We start from the raw sequence: 15,846 nt of genomic DNA, 5'->3' as shown, positions 1-15,846 counted from the left end.
CCCGTGCAGCCTTTTTGTGCAGTTTTTGTGGGGAGGTTTTTATCTGAGGCAGGCGGTTTTGTAAAATGGAAGCTGGTGAGATATGATTCCAGCAAGAACAAAAGTAAATCAGTGAAATATCATTGGAACAAGATCTGTTGTGGGTGTTTTCTGTAAAATATCATTGGAACAACATCAGTTGTGGGTGTTTTCTGTAAAATATCATTGGAACAACATCAGTTGTGGGTGTTTTCTGTAAAATATCATTGGAACAACATCAGTTGTGGGTGTTTTCTGTAAAATATCATTGGAACAACATCAGTTGTGGGTGTTTTCTGTAAAATATCATTGGAACAACATCAGTTGTGGGGGTTTTCTGTAAAATATCATTGGAACAACATCAGTTGTGGGTGTTTCCTATTCATGAGAAGCGTTCTGCTGACAGTCTCATGGAACGTTTTCCATCACAGCACAGTGTTTGCTTTCTGTTTCATAGATCTGATGTAATCTTATTGCTTCCTCTCTAATACTCTCATTTATATATTTATTATGTATTTATTTATCATTACTGCACAAGTTTTTTGACAGTGCGAAGATGTTGCCGTCCGATACCGAGTTGCCAGCTGTTGCTGCTGACTTTTGAGTGGAGTTTGTTTTATGTTGGTTACCTTGGCGACACAACTATGGGAGTTTGTTTATGTTGGTTACCATGGCAAAGCAGAATAGTGGACTTGATGTGACGGAGTAGGTTGGTATGCTGTGTGTATTTGAGCATCATGGTCACCATGGTTTTAGTTGCCTGTTCTGGATATATTTTCTTGTTCATTCTGATTTCACCTTTGTGCTTTGCAGAGCACTTGAAGAACAAAGCATTGCATGTGTTTCATGTGTTGTGTATTGTGCGTTTCATGTGTTGTGTATTGTGCGTTTCATGTGTTGTGTATTGTGCGTTTTATGTGTGGTGGCATTATGTGTTTCCATGACAATGTTACCGACAGCTATCCATTAATTCAACAAAACGACACTGAACAATGTTATCCATTAATTGATCAAAACGACACTGGAATCACACATTGAAGTATGTCAAAAGCTACTGATCACGATGACAAGTATATATCAAAGATTCTATTAAAGTGCCGCACAAATATCAAAATTATTATCATATTTAAAATTGATTGTAAGGCGCTTAGAACAATTTTAGGATTTGCGCCCTATAAATACCCTTATTATTATTATTATTATTATTAAAATAATATGAGTGTATTGGAGGGCTGTTTTTCTTTATAGCTGAGACTTTATTTCTTTCATCATATTCTGTCCGGTTGTTTAGAGCCAGCATAAAACCCATATCATGGGACTAGGGCATTTCACATTTTATTTTAATGCTATTGACGGTATATATTTTCAAAAAAGTGTGTAACATTGACGGCAGGATGGCAGTCTTGTTTGGTGACTGTCACATCAGAGGCTACGGCATTGTTATTGTAGAGGTGGGGGGTCTTGTAAGGAAAAGCGACTGTGATGTTTTGTGTTTGTCCCATGTTAATGATGTTTTGTGTTTGTCCCATGTTAATGATGTTTTGTGTTTGTCCCATGTTAATGATGTTTTGCTGTGGACACTTTATACTGTCCTGTGCATTGCTTGCTGTGCTGATGTATCTGTCTTGCTGGTCTACTGGTCTGTCCTAGGCTTAGTGTCGTTGATGTGACAATGTATTTCCAGACCTATCTCTAGTGTTGTTCATGTGACAATGTATCTGTCTATTGGTCTGTCCTAGGCTTAGTATTGTTGATGTGACGACATAGTTCCATACCTATTTCTAGTGTTGTTGATGTGACGACATAGTTCCATACCTATTTCTAGTGTTGTTGATGTGACGATATAGTTCCATACCTATTTCTAGTGTTGTTGATGTGACGACATAGTTCCATACCTATTTCTAGTGTTGTTGATGTGACGACATAGTTCCATACCTATTTGAGATGGTTGGCTGATAGACACCTGGTTGCCATGTGGTCAATGTCTGTTTGCCATGTGGTCAATGTCTGTTTGCCATGTGGTCAATGTCTGTTTGCCATGTGGTCAATGTCTGTTTCTGTGTCCTGTTTTTACATTGGTCGTGTTTATTGTGACGTTGCCTTGAAGCTATGAGGCTGTGAATGTGTGTTTGCGTGTCGGTTCTTTCACCCTAGTGAGAAGTGTCCTGATGCGTGTAATGATGAATGATAAAATGACATGTTTGCGCAACTTTGTGAAAGTTTGTCTGTGTAAATAAAGTTGTGTTGTTTTTGTAATGGACCAAGTGTTATGAATGGTTCATGTTTTTAAAAGATAAATGAAAAGATAATTGAAATCAAACTGATCTTGTTTTGCTTTATCTGTGGCCCTGTCAATAATTCTTCATGATTTCATGTTGTTGGCTTGTGGTCAGAACGTGTGGTATGGATGTTGTTGGCTTGTGGTCAGAACGTGTGGTATTGATGTTGTTGGCTTGTGGTCAGAACGTGTGGTATTGATGTTGTTGGCTTGTGGTCAGAACGTGTGGTCTGAGTGTGGTCCACTCCCATCATCACTGGCGGTCAGTCGCACCAAACACGCCTCGTTGTCACTGGCTCTCTTTCCTCTCTGCTTGTGTCATGTGACCACTGTCCCCTTTTCCTCTCTGCTTGTGTCATGTGACCACTGTCCCCTTTTCCTCTCTGCTTGTGTCATGTGACCACTGTCTCTCTTTCCTCTCTGCTTGTGTCATGTGACCACTGTCTCTCTTTCCTCTCTGCTTGTGTCATGTGACCACTGGCTCTCTTTCCTCTCTGCTTGTGTCATGTGACCACTGTCTCTTTCCTCTCTGCTTGTGTCATGTGACCACTGTCTCTCTTTCCTCTCTGCTTGTGTCATGTGACCACTGGCTCTCTTTTCTCTCTGCTTGTGTCATGTGACCACTGTCCCCTTTTCCTCTCTGCTTGTGTCATGTGACCACTGTCCCCTTTTCCTCTCTGCTTGTGTCATGTGACCACTGTCTCTCTTTCCTCTCTGCTTGTGTCATGTGACCACTGGCTCTCCTCTCTGCTTGTGTCATGTGACCACTGTCTCTTTCCTCTCTGCTTGTGTCATGTGACCACTGGCTCTCTTTCCTCTCTGCTTGTGTCATGTGACCACTGGCTCTCTTTCCTCTCTGCTTGTGTCATGTGACCACTGGCTCTCCTCTCTGCTTGTGTCATGTGACCACTGTCTCTCTTTCCTCTCTGCTTGTGTCATGTGACCACTGTCTCTCTTTCCTCTCTGCTTGTGTCATGTGACCACTGTCTCTCTTTCCTCTCTGCTTGTGTCATGTGACCACTGTCTCTTTCCTCTCTGCTTGTGTCATGTGACCACTGTCTCTCTTTCCTCTCTGCTTGTGTCATGTGACCACTGTCTCTCTTTCCTCTCTGCTTGTGTCATGTGACCACTGGCTCTCTTTCCTCTCTGCTTGTGTCATGTGACCACTGGCTCTCTTTCCTCTCTGCTTGTGTCATGTGACCACTGGCTCTCTTTCCTCTCTGCTTGTGTCATGTGACCACTGGCTCTCTTTCCTCTCTGCTTGTGTCATGTGACCACTGGCTCTCTTTCCTCTCTGCTTGTGTCATGTGACCACTGTCTCTCTTTCCTCTCTGCTTGTGTCATGTGACCACTGGCTCTCTTTTCTCTCTGCATGTGTCATGTGACCACTGTCTCCCTTTCCTCTCTGCTTGTGTCATGTGACCACTGGCTCTCTTTCCTCTCTGCTTGTGTCATGTGACCACTGTCTCTCTTTCCTCTCTGCTTGTGTCATGTGACCACTGGCTCTCTTTCCTCTCTGCTTGTGTCATGTGACCACTGGCTCTCTTTCCTCTCTGCTTGTGTCATGTGACCACTGGCTCTCTTTCCTCTCTGCTTGTGTCATGTGACCACTGGCTCTCTTTCCTCTCTGCTTGTGTCATGTGACCACTGTCTCCCTCTCCTCTCTGCTTGTGCCATGTGACCACTGGCTCTCTTTCCTCTCTGCTTGTGTCATGTGACCACTGGCTCTCTTTCCTCTCTGCTTGTGTCATGTGACCACTGGCTCTCTTTCCTCTCTGCTTGTGTCATGTGACCACTGTCTCTCTTTCCTCTCTGCTTGTGTCATGTGACCACTGTCTCTCTTTCCTCTCTGCTTGTGTCATGTGACCACTGTCTCTCTTTCCTCTCTGCTTGTGTCATGTGACCACTGTCTCTCTTTCCTCTCTGCTTGTGTCATGTGACCACTGTCTCTCTTTCCTCTCTGCTTGTGTCATGTGACCACTGGCTCTCTTTCCTCTCTGCTTGTGTCATGTGACCACTGTCTCTCTTTCCTCTCTGCTTGTGTCATGTGACCACTGTCTCTCTTTCCTCTCTGCTTGTGTCATGTGACCACTGTCTCTCTTTCCTCTCTGCTTGTGTCATGTGACCACTGGCTCTCTTTCCTCTCTGCTTGTGTCATGTGACCACTGTCTCTCTTTCCTCTCTGCTTGTGTCATGTGACCACTGGCTCTCTTTCCTCTCTGCTTGTGTCATGTGACCACTGGCTCTCTTTCCTCTCTGCTTGTGTCATGTGACCACTGGCTCTCTTTCCTCTCTGCTTGTGTCATGTGACCACTGTCTCCCTTTCCTCTCTGCTTGTGTCATGTGACCATTGGCTCTCTTTCCTCTCTGCTTGTCATGTGAACACTGTCTCCCTTTCCTCTCTGCTTGTGTCATGTGACCACTGGCTCTCTTTCCTCTCTGCTTGTGTCATGTGACCACTGTCTCTCTTTCCTCTCTGCTTGTGTCATGTGACCACTGTCTCTCTTTCCTCTCTGCTTGTGTCATGTGACCACTGTCTCTCTTTCCTCTCTGCTTGTGTCATGTGACCACTGTCTCTCTTTCCTCTCTGCTTGTGTCATGTGACCACTGTCTCTCTTTCCTCTCTGCTTGTGTCATGTGACCACTGTCTCTCTTTCCTCTCTGCTTGTGTCATGTGACCACTGTCTCCCTTTCCTCTCTGCTTGTGTCATGTGACCACTGTCTCTCTTTCCTCTCTGCTTGTGTCATGTGACCACTGTCTCTCTTTCCTCTCTGCTTGTGTCATGTGACCACTGTCTCTCTTTCCTCTCTGCTTGTGTCATGTGACCACTGGCTCTCTTTCCTCTCTGCTTGTGTCATGTGACCACTGTCTCTCTTTCCTCTCTGCTTGTGTCATGTGACCACTGTCTCTCTTTCCTCTCTGCTTGTGTCATGTGACCACTGGCTCTCTTTCCTCTCTGCTTGTGTCATGTGACCACTGGCTCTCTTTCCTCTCTGCTTGTGTCATGTGACCACTGGCTCTCTTTCCTCTCTGCTTGTGTCATGTGACCACTGGCTCTCTTTCCTCTCTGCTTGTGTCATGTGACCACTGGCTCTCTTTCCTCTCTGCTTGTGTCATGTGACCACTGGCTCTCTTTCCTCTCTGCTTGTGTCATGTGACCACTGTCTCTCTTTCCTCTCTGCTTGTGTCATGTGACCACTGGCTCTCTTTCCTCTCTGCTTGTGCCATGTGACCACTGGCTCTCTTTCCTCTCTGCTTGTGTCATGTGACCACTGGCTCTCTTTCCTCTCTGCTTGTGTCATGTGACCACTGGCTCTCTTTCCTCTCTGCTTGTGTCATGTGACCACTGTCTCTCTTTCCTCTCTGCTTGTGTCATGTGACCACTGGCTCTCCTCTCTGCTTGTGTCATGTGACCACTGGCTCTCTTTCCTCTCTGCTTGTGTCATGTGACCACTGTCTCTCTTTCCTCTCTGCTTGTGTCATGTGACCACTGGCTCTCCTCTCTGCTTGTGTCATGTGACCACTGTCTCTCTTTCCTCTCTGCTTGTGTCATGTGACCACTGTCTCTCTTTCCTCTCTGCTTGTGTCATGTGACCACTGTCTCTCTTTCCTCTCTGCTTGTGTCATGTGACCACTGTCTCTCTTTCCTCTCTGCTTGTGTCATGTGACCACTGTCTCTCTTTCCTCTCTGCTTGTGTCATGTGACCACTGTCTCTCTTTCCTCTCTGCTTGTGTCATGTGACCACTGTCTCTCTTTCCTCTCTGCTTGTGTCATGTGACCACTGTCTCTCTTTCCTCTCTGCTTGTGTCATGTGACCACTGGCTCTCTTTCCTCTCTGCTTGTGCCATGTGACCACTGGCTCTCTTTCCTCTCTGCTTGTCATGTGACCACTGTCTCTCTTTCCTCTCTGCTTGTGTCATGTGACCACTGTCTCTCTTTCCTCTCTGCTTGTGTCATGTGACCACTGGCTCTCTTTCCTCTCTGCTTGTGTCATGTGACCACTGTCTCTCTTTCCTCTCTGCTTGTGTCATGTGACCACTGGCTCCCTTTCCTCTCTGCTTGTGCCATTTCCCTATCACACCGCTTATCTTGCGACTCCAGCTTTCACCCACAACAAAGCTGAGTACTGAACGTTTAGAGCTGAAGTCAAGATCATCAGCACTAGGACTATCGCAGTGAAATACACTCTCCCAAAGCCTTTTGATGTTTAATGTCTGAAACACTTTTCTGTATCATCACACTGTCTTTTGTCCATTTCAACAGTAATCATGGGAAATCCTTTGAAATTGATGTCCAAGACTTCCCCCCAAAAATGGTCCTACTCTTGTGCAAAACATGAGTGTACTTGGGAGTTACAGCATATGAGCAGGGAAGAAGAGGAAGGAAAATGTCCCAAACTATATCCTATGACATCACAAATACCGTCTTTTTTCCAACTTATAACTTCCTCATTGTTAAGCTTTCTTGCCACTTTCAGTTGGTATAGATCTAATATTCCCGCTCGCACCTCCTCGTAGCTCATGTCCAAGTAACTCCTTCACCATCACTCTGACACCCAGTGTGTTAGCCTGGAACTAGAGTAGCTCAGTCCAAGTAACTCCTTCACCATCAAGTTATCCATTAGTGATCAACCACAAACACTTTGTGCCTTTGTAGGGAAGTGCTAGTCTTGAGGAAGTGTCAGTCTGTGGGAAGTGTCAGTCTGCGGGAAGTGTCAGTCTGTGGGAACTGTCAGTCTGGGGGAAGTGTCTGGGGGGAAGTGTTGGTTTTAGTCTTAGAACCTTTGCTGTGGGACATTGAGACCAGGGGAGGGATTGGTGTTTTTCAACCACAGTCATTATTTGGTGTGTTATACAGTGTGTTAGGTTGTGGGCTAAACTCTTCCTTAGAAGTGACAGTTTGAGGGACAGTGTGTTAGGTTGTGGGCTAAACACTTCCTTAGAAGTGACAGTTTGAGGGACAGTGTGTTAGGTTGTGGGCTAAACACTTCCTTAGAAGTGACAGTTTGAGGGGAGTTGTAAGGTATTTGTGATTTGATTTGATAACTATGAAAATGTCATGAAGTTGTTACATGTGAAATGCTTTGGTTAAGATACCGATCTTGATGTTCTTTTCTATTGTTGGAGTGACTACCTGATATATTATGCAGTATGTTTTTACTGTGTGGACTTGCATTAAACACTGCATGTGTCCAGATCTTGGTGTTGCTGTACTTGCTGTGAATGTTGATGATTCTCTGTTTCTCGTCCTTGCCATGTTCTTGTGCTCTCCCAAGGTTTGTGAACCGAAATTAACTTTGTTCTTGACTCCGTTCTTCAGTGTTCATGGAGACGTTGAGATGGCAACAATTTCAAGATACAGACAGGATCATTTACACAGCAGGTTGTCTGATGATGATTTGCTTGCTTGCAGAGATGTGGGGTAAAGGAAGACTATGCCTTTATACCACAACTTTCGTGACGATGATTGGAACACTCAATAGTCGACATTTTAGATAAGCTGCTTGCACGGTAGGACATCAGACAAAAAATGGCTTTTGATGAATTGGTAATGATTAGCTTCTTGAGTGGAAAACGGCGACTTGTTTTCGTGTCTTTCTGGTTTGATTGTTGGTGTTGGTTTGGATCTGTATCTCTAGACAAAGGAAGATTTATCATTTCCTGACAAGGTGTGTTTACATGGACACGTCAGTGGGTTGGGCATTGTGTACTGATTTTCTTAAGCTTAATTGTGTGTGTGCATCACTGTCTTTCTTTCATTTGTCGTGTTTGTGTCCATGCTGTATGTCAGTGGTTCATAGTCCTGTGGTGTTTGTGTCCATGCTGTATGTCAGTGGTTCATAGTCCTGTGGTGTTTGTGTCCATGCTGTATGTCAGTGGTTCATAGTCCTGTGGTGTTTGTGTCCATGCTGTATGTCAGTGGTTCATAGTCCTGTGGTGTTTGTGTCCATGCTGTATGTCAGTGGTTCATAGTCCTGTGGTGTTTGTGTTCATGCTGTATGTCAGTGGTTCATAGTCCTGTGGTGTTTGTGTCCATGCTGTATGTCAGTGGTTCATAGTCCTGTGGTGTTTGTGTCCATGCTGTATGTCAGTGGTTCATAGTCCTGTGGTGTTTGTGTCCATGCTGTATGTCAGTGGTTCATAGTCCTGTGGTGGAGGTTTGTCATGCTTCAATATCCCCTTGCCTGACATACCAGACACTATGTCTACATAGGGCTGATTGGACAGCCAAGTGGTCTCTGCCTTCAGCTTTGTCTTGGTTCTTGACACTGACAGAGCGTTGAAGATTAATGACGGAATATGATCACTTGATCAAGTCCAACACTCTATAACACTCTATGCTAGGTAAGGTAAATGCTGCACAGCAAACACTGAAACAAGGTTGTCTTTGTAAAACACTGGGCATTAAAAGATGACCACACAGTTTGCCACTGTGGGAACTCCTCTGTTGTACTTTTTGTCCTATTAGAGCGTAGAACCAAAGACGGTTGTTTTATTAAGTTGATGTTGAACACAGAGAGTTGTTAGCGTCCGTGACACCATGGCTCCATGTGTGGTAAGGCTTAGCCTCTAGCAGTCAAGTAACTTAGTTATGTCCGATACCAACGTTTGCTGTAAGTTTGCTATTGATCTTTTTCTTTCTTACTAAAACAAGCTTTCCCTGATGACTGTCTCTTTGTGTTCTTGCCTGTGTACATGACGCCCGTGTGTATAACTGTCAACTATCAGTATTGTGTGTGAGAGAGGAAACAGCATTTCACTTGCTAGCTGGAAGTGCACCTGATTTAACTGTCACCAGGCACACCCACCAGTAGACCCTGAAAAAGGGGGGAGGGGGGGGGTGAGAACTGAGGAGCCAGCCACTGGTGTATGAATCAAATACCTGTGTATGTATATTTTGTGTGAGTGCCAGCCACTGGTGTATGAATCAAATACCTGTGTATGTATATTTTGTGTGAGTGCTTTTTCTTCACTGTCATGCCATGTTTCTTTCCACAGTTCCAACATGTCTGTGTTTCAGTCAAGATAATTAAAATGCAAAGCTCGTATCAGAACTGTGTGTGTGTGTACATGTGTGTGGGTGGGTGTGTGTTTGCATGTGCGCAGTGTATGTTTATGTGAGAGTGTGTATGTGTGTGGTGTGTGAGAGTTTGTGTGTATGTGTGTGTGTGTGTGTGCAAGTGAGCAACAAAAAGTCTTTGTGACCCAGTAAAAAACAGTCAAACACAGCATGAAAAGTTCCCTGTTTATTGGTTACATCTGCACCATATCAAACAAGCAAATATGCCGAGACAAAAGCAGTAAACATGGAAGGACTAGTCAACTAGTTTTTCAACAAGCTCTGATGGAAGGACTAGTCAACTAGTTTTTCAACAAGCTCTGATGGAAAGAATCACAGTTGAGCCGCAGTACATGCTGTGTGCACGTGATTGCATTTGACAGTGCAAGCCATGTCGGTGTAACACAGTACACATCCTGTCACGCACAGCATAACACAGACAAGCCAACATCACAGGTAAACATCTGACAGTGCAACACACAATACATGAGTGAACACAGGTAAATACCTGACTGCTGCACACACAATATATTATATATGATCACAGGTAAACACACGACGAATGTGTGTGAGCGCTGTCATGTTATGTGTTTACCAATCGCCCGCCACCACAATCATACACAATACACGTGTGGTCACAGGTAAGCACAAGACTGCGTCACACACAACACATGCTATACTTCGGCATCTGCACACAGTGCTACCAGAACGCGCTCACAAATCAAACGTCACACACACACATTCACACAAAGGCAATGCATGAACAAAAACAACAACGATTAACTGTCAATTATTTTTCTTCACCAGCTGCAGTGATTCACACAGTTTAATTGCTCAAAATCCATTGATTCCTTCATCCACTCATCCACTGGTTCGTTCATTCATTCATTCCCTGATGTTCACTACAGACTCATTTAAAGCTACAATACTTGTTTCCCCTTCCCACCATTTCATTTCAGTTAAATAAAAAATAATGTTCTGCAGTGGAATAAAAATGCTGTGCCAAACAAAAATAAAAAGTCTGCACACAAAAATGACAGTAAAACTAGATTATAGCTATTCATTTTTTTCTTTATCATTGAGATAAAAGCACACCCAGTACCAGTGACCCCCCACCATTCACGCGCCCGTAACCAGAGAATACATCTGTACAACTTGCTTCCATCTATCTTCATCATCATCGTCATCATCATCACATCTGTACAACTTGCTTCCATCTATCATCATCATCGTCATCGTCATCATCATCACATCTGTACAACTTGCTTCCATCTATCTTCATCATCATCGTCATCGTCATCATCATCACATCTGTACAACTTGCTTCCATCCAATGTGCAGAGAAGACGAACAGCCACAGGCAAGCTTCAACACCAGTCTTGGATCCGGGAAACAGCTCAATTTCCCATAGTAACCATCACTTGACAAACCCATAGCAACCATCACTTGACAAACCCATAGTAACCATCACTTGACAAACCCATAGTAACCATCACTTGACAAACCCATAGTAACCATCACTTGACAAACCCATAGTAACCATCACTTGACAAACCCATAGTAACCATCACTTGACAAACAATATTATGTGCAGCTGCACACTGTAAGATAGGGTAAGACAGGGTAAGGGTCCAGTGTTTAGGGTCACACCTGTGTGCACAGCTGAAGCACCTGCTTCCCAAGTTATAAAAAACTTAAAACTCATCCTTTTCCTGACCTGCAAAACCATTAACTATGCAACCAAATTGGACAAGCACTAATAGATCCGTTGGAACAGGTAATCCTCAATTATCGCTAGCTCTGTGGGAACATGACTGCTAGCAAGTATCTTCCTGCGCATCACTACTGTAGACATGGAGCCACGATAGCGCATGGGTACCATACTTGTGGACAAAGGGAAACAACTACATAACAGAGCTGACCATTATAATCACCATCTCCAGGCCAAACCCAAAACACGAACAGGAAACAATTTGGAAAAGAACAACCAGCATGAAGCTAAACAAGACAATGACACACGCATGCACAGACAAGATGTGGAAGACAGGGTGACATGTCTGACTATAGTGCACAATGGTTTTTTCATTACATATGAAAACACCTGCATTTACCAAATAAGAGGTGTATTCATCCAATTCAGACAACTTTTGTAATAGATGACCATGACTAACGTCATTTTTATTTCATTTTTCTTTTCTTTATTTGGTGTTTAACGTCGTTTTCAACCACGAAGGGTTATATCGCGACGGGGAAAGGGGGAAGATGGGATAGAGCCACTTGTCAATTGTTTCTTGTTCACAAAAGCACTAATCAAAAATTTGCTCCAGGGGCTTGCAACGTAGTACAATATATTACCTTACTGGGAGAATGCAAGTTTCCAGTACAAAGGACTTAACATTTTTTACATACTGCTTGACTAAAATCTTTACAAAAATTGACTATATTCTATACAAGAAACACTTAACAAGGGTAAAAGGAGAAACAAAATCCGTTAGTCGCCTCTTACGACATGATGGGGAGCATCGGGTAAATTCTTCCCCCTAACCCGCGGGGGGTTTATTTCATTTTAATGTTCTTCAAAGCTTGTTGGGGATACTTACATGTACATGCGACCTTCCCCCCTGCAATTAAAAACCAGTTCATGTAGAGCTGTAATAGGGATTTAAATACTTGACCGATACAGCTGTCCGAGTCATTTCCCAAATAATGCACCCACAGTACTATTGATGATAACAACTTTGATGGTGACGTCGTGAATTCTCGTATCCGACTCATTATCAGCCACCGAAGCCTCAAATCCAACTTCTTAATATTCAGCAGACGTAGCCTCAAATCTAACTTCTTAATATTCAGCAGACGTAGCCTGGTTTCAGGTCAGCAAGGACACTCTAGGTTCGGGTTACTAGTGACAACAGGAATACATCTGGATTTTGTTACTGATGAGATCTTGGGATGCAATATAAACCATTACAAGCAAAACCTAGACCCTGATTCCAAACAGACATGTTGGTTAAATCATTAAAATTGTTTTGGACTTCTTAGTGATCATAACATCTATTCACTGGATGGAGCAGAAAACGATACATGGTACGTACTATCAAAATGGCAGTGATTATGAACTTGATTCATATTTTGTGAAGCATTTCGGTACATATAGCGTTAAAGATGGCAGTGACATGGAAGACATCCACACAGCTATGGCCCTGAAGGACAGCAGTGGATTTGTAATCAACATTGCTACACTACATTTTTTCTTCAGAGAACTTTTAATTCTGAACTGCATTTACATGCATGTGCACCATTGTGAATAATCTGAACACTGCCATATTAACTTTTGCCTTTTGACAAGACCTTGTTTAGCAAACAAACAACAAAAAGTACAGGAAGACGCGAGTATTGCCCTATCTTGCTGAACGATACTATACAGGTAGTTCTGTAATGAACAGTTTTACTTCTGCAGAACTTTGATAAAAACATTGGTGACAATTTTTTTCTTTTTTTGTCCTTTTTGATACGCTATGAGTTCATGCAAACATAGCCACAAGCAACAACGTTAATTTGTGTGGTCAAGTTTTCACAAAACAAAAAGCACTTTAGGTAAAGGAATCTTTCACAAATTTTATGAGAATAAAAAAACATGCATGGCAGTGAATGTACATGAGAATCACAGAACACTTGCACAATTACAGAGTTGTAGACTAGTGGCTTGTACAGCATCAGCTACAGCAGAAGAGAAAAACAAAAAAATTAACTTCATGTCAACAGGAAGGTAAGCTGCAATCCATACATACAGCTTTCTCACCAATCAAAGAAATCAATAATGTATGTCGTGAACAACAATTTGGATCACGCAATCATACAAACAATTTAAAAAATGCATGAAACATTATTAACCACTTCCCTAAATTGGGTATATTCATTTCAAGTGTAAACCCTAGAATTGGCATAATTATTTCCATTTTAAGTCCTTGAGTTGATATAATTATATCCAGTGTAAATTATTTCCAGTGTAAAAATCACATGACTATACAGGGAATCCAAGTTCAACAGGTTATGACTTGAATGAAGCGTGCACAATGCTGACACTGCAACACTCGTTATATCTTTCCCTCTGAAAGTGACCACGTCTCGTGACCACGTCAAAACAGTGTGTTAACTCGGGGTAACAAACACAAACCATAGAGGTTACTCTTTCTCCCATAAGTAATTAAGTGACCACGTCAAAACAGTGCGTTAACTCGGGGTAACAAACACAAACCATAGAGGTTACTCTTTCTCCCATAAGTAATTAAGTGACCACGTCAAAACAGTGCGTTAATTGTGGGATAACAAGTACAAACAATAAGCGTAACAGTAACATGGACACTGCAAGGTTAAACCTTTCAGCGTTGTCACAAGTACAAACAATAAGCGTAACAGTAACATGGACACTGCAAGGTTAAACCTTTCAGCGTTGTCACAAGTACAAACAATAAGCGTAACAGTAACATGGACACTGCAAGGTTAAACCTTTCAGCGTTGTCACAAGTACAAACAATAAGCGTAACAGTAACATGGACACTGCAAGGTTAAACCTTTCAGCGTTGTCACAAGTACAAACAATAAGCGTAACAGTAACATGGACACTGCAAGATTAAACCTTTCAGCGTTGTCACAAGTACAAACAATAAGCGTAACAGTAACATGGACACTGCAAGGTTAAACCTTTCAGCGTTGTCACAAGTACAAACAATAAGCGTAACAGTAACATGGACACTGCAAGGTTAAACCTTTCAGCGTTGTCACAAGTACAAACAATAAGCGTAACAGTAACATGGACACTGCAAGGTTAAACCTTTCAGCGTTGTCACAAGTACAAACAATAAGCGTAACAGTAACATGGACACTGCAAGGTTAAACCTTTCAGCGTTGTCAGAAGTTTGGGTCAGTTGAGACAAAAAGTCAAAAGGGACTTTAAAAATAAAGTCTTACTTGAAAAAAATAACAAGTGGACTAGCTGGCTAGACAAAAACTATTTGCGTAAAACATTTCCTGCAATTCAATTTACTTGCTACACATTTCCTTTAACAAAAATCACTTTTCAATCCCTGGTTCACACAAAAACAGCACATGATTAAAATGGAGGCTGTTGAAACATGTTAACAATGAACATGGACTGCAGCGTTCACAGTAGCTGCATGATGGCAGCGCGGCCACAACAAAAACAAGAATGCATGACGCATCTCAAAGAACTAACTTATATGGCCTCAAGTATCTATCAAGCTCTTTGGATTCAGCTATTTTCAAAGACTAAGGGCCCTAGATGCTAAGACGGCTTAGAACGAAGACAGATCTATGAGACAGAACAAAAGGCCCCCCCTCCCCCTTCCCACCCCCAACACCTTCCCTCGAATCCCTTTCTCTTGCCCTTGACTAGAGATGTGAATGCACAGTATTGACAATCTACAATGACAGCTGTTACCCTGACACTCTCACTCAGCTTCAGCAACAGTTCAACACAAAGCCGTCACGCCTCGCGCACACTTCATTGCTACTCTTGTGTTGTCAGTACCTGAATATGATACGCACTATATCACACATTGTACGGTACAAACCAAATCACACATTTCATGTTACTCTGGTGTAGTCAGGACCGGAGTATGAAACAAACTTATCACCAACACTGCATGCTAGCTAGGATTACGGAAAAAAACACTGGCCCTTTTTTGTTGCATAGCTGTGACCTGTGACCTGTGACTGGGTGGCCGAGTGGTAACGCACTTGCGCTCGGAAGCGAGAGGTTGCGAGTTCGACCCTGGGTCAGGGCGTTAGCAATTTTCTCCCCCCTTTCCTAACCCAGGTGGTGGGTTCAAGTGCTAGTCTTTCGGATGAGACGAAAAACCGAGGTCCCTTCCGTATACACTACATTTGGGTGTGCACGTTAAAGATCCCACGATTGACAAAAGGGTCTTTCCTGGCAAAATTGTATAGGCATAGATAAAAATGTCCACCAAAATACCCGTGTGACTTGGAATAATAGGCCGTGAAAAGTAGGATATGCGCCGAAATGGCTGCGATCTGCTGGCCGATGTGAATGCGTGATGTATTGTGTAAAAAAAATCCATCTCACACGGCATAAATAAATCCCTGCGCCTTGAATATGTGCGCGATATAAATTGCATAAAAAAGAAGAAAAAAATCCCTGCGCTTAGAACTGTACCCACGGAATACGCGCGATATAAGCCTCATATTGATTGATTGATTGATTTTAAGGAAAAAGACACTTATGGCACCACTCCCTTACGCTTTTGATTTTCTCACCATCCTCAGACATTGCATGTGTGACAAAATCAGATACGGCAGAAGCGACACTATCACAGTGTGTGTGTCACAGCATGCCTGAGACACGTCATGTTGTGTCATGTCATTCATTGTGATTCATGTCAACAGTTGCATCAGTCCTATCTAAAAAAAAAATACTTTTTTTTTTTTTTTTGAGCCAGCAGTATA

General features: G+C 42.9%; 1 long non-coding RNA gene across 1 annotated transcript; it reads left to right on the top strand.

Annotated features, from left to right (window-relative positions):
* Positions 1 to 6,134: 6,134 nt before the first annotated feature.
* Positions 6,135 to 9,346, top strand: LOC138952079 (uncharacterized). The gene is made up of 2 exons (XR_011451295.1): positions 6,135 to 7,216; positions 7,270 to 9,346. It is a non-coding gene; the product is annotated as an uncharacterized lncRNA (long non-coding RNA).
* Positions 9,347 to 15,846: the final 6,500 nt, after the last annotated feature.

The sequence above is a fragment of the Littorina saxatilis genome, linkage group LG17 (assembly GCF_037325665.1).
Source record: "Littorina saxatilis isolate snail1 linkage group LG17, US_GU_Lsax_2.0, whole genome shotgun sequence".
Taxonomy (NCBI): Eukaryota; Metazoa; Mollusca; class Gastropoda; order Littorinimorpha; family Littorinidae; genus Littorina; species Littorina saxatilis.
Note: the sequence above shows the minus strand (reverse complement) of the source record. Positions and strands in the feature narration are given on the sequence as shown.